This window comes from Spermophilus citellus, assembly GCF_964194105.1.
Source record: "Spermophilus citellus genome assembly, chromosome: X".
In the NCBI taxonomy this organism is placed as follows: domain Eukaryota; kingdom Metazoa; phylum Chordata; class Mammalia; order Rodentia; family Sciuridae; genus Spermophilus; species Spermophilus citellus.
In genome coordinates this window covers 141,689,775-141,695,175 of record NC_138190.1, presented here as the reverse complement: position 1 = coordinate 141,695,175, position 5,401 = coordinate 141,689,775, and the positions used below count along the sequence as shown (strand labels likewise).

The 5,401-nt window shown below is 32.2% G+C and overlaps 1 pseudogene across 1 annotated transcript; it reads right to left on the bottom strand.

Annotated features, from left to right (window-relative positions):
* Nucleotides 1-398: 398 nt before the first annotated feature.
* On the bottom strand, nucleotides 399-655 carry LOC308639373 (small ribosomal subunit protein eS27-like; annotated as a pseudogene). Its single transcript has one exon. The product of its transcript is annotated as a small ribosomal subunit protein eS27-like (transcript).
* Between the last annotated feature and the right edge of the window lie 4,746 nt (nucleotides 656-5,401).

The window sequence follows — 5,401 nt, the reverse complement described above, 5'->3', positions numbered from 1 at the left end:
TGTGTGTGTGTGTGTGTGTGTGTCTGTCTGTCTGTCTGAGAGGGAGAGAGAAAAAAAATCAAGATTAAGATTGATTAGTGGATCCATATGGTAATTCTATTTTTAATTTTTAAAGGAACCTCCACACACTTTTTTTAATAAATATTTTTAGTTGTAGTTCTCAATATCTTTATTTTATTTATTTATTCTTATGTGGTGCTGAGGATCAAAGGCAGGGCCTCACTCGTGCTAGGCAAGTGCTCTACTGCTGAGCCACAACCCCAGCCCTCCACATACTTGTTTTTAATGGAGAACTGCTAATTCGCTGTCCTTTGACGTAGTCTTTTTTTTTTTTTTTTTAATAACCAACATGTGTTTATTGGGATGTTTTCCCACTCATCTTGATTCAGGTTTTTTTTTTAGTGCTGCTTCCTCCTGAAGGAACATCCTCCTGTAAGTCTTGCTTTTCTTCTCCCATAGGCTAGCAGAGGACAGTGAAGCAGCAAATACACAAAACTACTGTTTTTGCATGGCTAAAAACTGTGGTGATTTTATAGCATCCTGGGCATTTCACATCCATGAAATAGGAATTGGGGCTCTGCATCAGGCTCTTCTTCTTGTATTTCCTCCTCTTCTCTTCTGGAGAAGGATGAAGGAGATCCTTTTCTAGAGGCATGTTCTCTTGGAAAGGTTGTCAGCACTGGAAAGTGACCTAGTCTTTATTGCTTTTTCTTCTAAGATAGGTAGCAGACTCTTATACTTACAAAAAAAAAGGTGATTTTCATGGATTTAATAAGTGAAAGAATTGGAATATTTGTTGTCACTGTTGCTTATGTGATACTGACATGTTCATTCAAACATATGACCAATTACATCAAATAATGTTCCATTTGGTGGGGAAAAAATCAAGCATATAATACAGAGATTGTTTAATAGACAAAATAATGGCTGCTCAAAAATGTCCACATTCTAATTTCCAGAACTTGTAAATATATTAACTTACCTGGGAAAGGGTATTTTTCATGTTCAGTTAAATGTACAAACCTTCAAATTGGGAGAATAAATTATAATTGCATCTAATCTACTCACATGAGACATAAACCGAGAAGCTTCTCCCATTTGGAGTATAAAAGATCAGGCAGAAAAATTCAAACCAATTCTAAGCAAGAAAAGGACTTAATCCTCTTTGAAAATGGAAGGGAGTTACAAGCTAGAGAATGTGGTTGGTTTTTGCAAGTTGAGAATGACCTCTGGCCAATAGCCAGCATTGGATTGGGGATTCAATTCTATAAACACAAAGACTGACACTGTGCCAACAGCATCAAAGTGCTTGGAAGCAGTATCTTTCTTATAGACTTAACTAATGAACACAGTTTTCTGTTGACACCTTGAGTTTACTTCAGGGAGATGCGTGTTGCATTTCTACCAAATTGTGATAAAATAGGTAGATGCTATTTTAAGCTAATTTGTTAGGGTAGCAATAAAAATGCAAGCTTTATTGAGTCCTATTAGAACTCCATGAAAAATTAACCATAAAAGGCACATTTAACCAGTTTCTACCCTCAAAACGGAATAGTAACCTTTTCCCTTTCTTCTTTTCCTGTATGATTTGTTATATATATATGCTGGCAGTCACAGAAGTAGAAAATCAGGGAAGTGGGGACAGGGTCTAATCTTCAGAGCAGAGGCGGGAAAGGCATTTTAAAGTTTACCAGCACTCCATTTTCAAAATGTACTCAGAACAGTAGTATATTTAGTGATCTTGTCCCAGAGCCAGACATTTAGAATATATAATGTTAGCTCTTAAAATGAAAATACCCTTACATTGAGTCAGTGAATTAATTCATAGTTTGACACAATTTATAATTAGCAACATATTTATAAGTGTTATCTACTTGGTTCTCATAATAACTTCTGGTGATAGCTCAGAGGGAAAATAACATTTTATAGATGAAGTAAATAAGGTGAAGATGGGTTAAATGTTTTTTAGAGGGTCACAGAAATAGTGTTAAAGCAAGGATTTAAACTGCCTTTGGATTTTATTCAGTGACCTCTGTTCTCCTTTAGAGAAGACTTGACAAACAATAGAGAAGGCTGCTTGGATTTTCAGTAATCTAGCTTAAAGCCATTCTTTTTTCCCCCTCCTTGTTATTTTTATACTTGATTCATTAATGTTTTATCAACAATTGAACTACAAGTTTAATCCCTCCACAATTTTTGTAGGAAAAATTTAAATTCCAAAGGAATTAAAATATTCTCTTTTGAAAAAGCACATTTAATGTTTTATCATTCAAAATGTTTTCTAATGAAAATTGCTTCTCTTCAAACAGCAGCATAAATATTTTCTTGTATAAATATTTTAAAATATTATTTTCTATTTACTATAGTGTGCTTTTCTAGGATAAAGTTTCAGAGAGTATATCCATATCAGGGTTCCTAGTTTATATTAGTATGTCAGGGAAATCCTCTCAAGGAAGTGACGATTAGGGTAAGTTATGAAGGATGATTAGGATTTACCTAAATAAGCAGCAAGAGAAATAAAGAGTCAGTGATCATAGGCATTTTGACTGAAAACCAATAGTATCCTAGAGAAAGGCAGTTACTTGAATATAAAAATCTTCAAGGAAATTCTATGTGATCAGAGACAGAAATATAAGGATATTAAGAAGGTAACACCTGGATACTGGAGAGGAGTCCTACTCTTCAAAATGTCCTGTGTAAGACTGCAGAAACCAGGAAATCACTTGGGAACTTTTTAGAAAAGCAGAATCTTTGTCCTACATGTGCTAAATAGTATTAATTTTAATTCTAATGAGGTATAAATTCACATAAAATAAAGTTCACATTTTAAGTGCAATATTTGATGAATATTAACATGTATATACTCAGGAGGTCATAACCACAATCAAGGAAATCAACATATTCATCATTCAAAAAGTTTTCTTATGAGGTGTACAATGTTTGTGTCTGGTATAATATTAGTACATTTCTTATTGTTTTCCTTTGCTGGATAATATCTTATTGTATGGATATGCCACATTTTGTTTATATCATCACACATTGATGAATATTTTGAATTTTTTTAGTTTTTGGTTATTACAAATAAAACTGCTGTGATATACATGAACATGTCTTCATGCGGGTGTGTATATATATATATATATTTTTTTTTTCTTGGTTGTATATCTAAGAGTGAAATTGTTGGTTTTGTGTTTTTAAAGGCAGATTCTTAAAATGTAATTTATATGTACTATAAAGCACATAGATTTCAGTTTACCTTTTTGGACTGCAGTTTTAAAAAACATAATCGACTAATCACTTCCCCAAACAAGCTATGGAATATGTTTATCAATCCAAAATTGTTCCTATGTGTCTCTTTTCTAGTTGATCCTTCCTTCAGTGTCAAAACATTGGAAATTCCTCACATATTTTTTAGTTTTGTTCTTTTCAGAATGTCATATATGGAGGCATACAGTATATAATAATTTTGAATCTATTTCTTTAAGGTTACTGTAATACAACTGAGATTCTTCAACGTTGATATGTGTATCAGTAATTGATTTCTTGTTATTGCTGAGTGTTTTCCATTGCATGAATGTATCATGCATTCATCACTTGATGAATTTCTTACATGTTTCTGTTTTTTTATGCTCAATTTTGTTAGGCATTGCCTTAGAGTTTCTTTACTTAGTAGTTGTGTCAGGAGATTTATAACAGAGTTCCATCTTAAATTTAGGAGTTGAAGCCCAGGAAAAGACATTCTACTAAGATCTACAAGTAAATCATCTATACTGTAGAATATAAGTGGTCAAGATTATGTTTTATTGTAAAAATAATTGAGCTTCAATTGTATTGTTAGATTGCATGATATCTAAGCTGATATTTTAAAACACTGGGCGTGATTTTTACTTCAACAATTACCTTATATATTTATGTGAAAAGTTGTGAATTGTGAAACTTCTCAGACTATTAGACTCACCTGCCAGTTATATAAAGCAGTTGCTTATTCAGTGATATATTCACCTATTTAGATATTGATATATTTTATTCATAAGAGTGTGCCAGTTTGTTCTGGAATTATTTAATCAAATGATTTGTGAGGGTATAAATATCTCTGTTATAAATTTAGTTATGTTTATTAGTATTTCATGTTTTGTATGTGGACATGTTTCGCATGAATATCATGATCACTGATAGTTCAAATACTTCAAGTGTGAATTGAGCAAACATTTTATTAATTTCAAATATGACACTTCAAATAGAGCAATTTTGTATATTGGTCCAATGAAATTTATTTTGAATTTCTGATCCATTTCTTCCATTAAATTTTATTATAAAAATATTAGAAGTAAAGGAGATATGTAGAAGGGGAAAACTACAGACTATGCCCTCAAGGAAATAATTATCTATCTTCTTTACCAGTTTTTAAGCCCCAGGAGGACTAAAATTATGCTTGGCTCACTGCTTACTACATTGTGAGTTATCAAGAAATTTATGTTGTATAAATGAATTATCAAAACTTAAAAATATAAAGATATTAAAAATCATGAACATGTTTTGAATATTGTGGTCTGTAGTTTAAGAGAGTGACCAATGAAGATTCAGGGAGGATAAAAATAATTTCAGAGTATAATAATCTGAAATGATTTAGTAAAATGGTAACATATGACCTGGAACTTGAAGGAAAAAGGACATCTTCTCACCTTCTTATTCACTTTCCCTTAAGGAAGGTAGAATGACTTAATTTCTTCAGAAATTATTAGATAAGAACATTGTATGTATGTTTTTCCCTCTCCCCTTACTCTTCTGGGAGTCAGGCTGAATATAGAGATGGTATATTTTTCCATGTTCTTCCATGACATAAATTTTATGTGATACTTTAATATCATACTTTATATGATTATCTAGTACTGCCTAGTACTGGTTGGGTAAGTCTGCCTAATTCTAGAGCAGAGTATTGAGAAGGTCAATTTCTGTTTGTCAAAGACCCAACCCACATTCTTTAATATTAAATATTGTTTGTAATAAGGGGATTTTTTAAAAAAATTGGTTATTGAACCCAGGATGCTTAACCACTGAACCACATGCCTAGCCATTTTTTAAAATTATTTTGAGATAGTTTTCCTAAGTTGCTTACAACCTTGCTAAATTCCTAAGGCTGATCTTAAACTTGCAATCCTTCTGCTTCAGCCTTCCAAATCAGTGGGATTACAGCTTTGTGCTACCACACCCAGTATAATTTTTTGTTGCCTGTGTTTAACTCCTTGGCTCTTTTAATTATTGGTTCAATAATTGCATATGAGAATTAGAAGTGCTATGTACTGACACACTAAAACAGCAAGTATCACTATTGAGAGTCTGTTTGCTAAGTAATTTAATGTATAGTCTTGCTCAGTCTTTTCTAATAACCCTACAGAGTGAT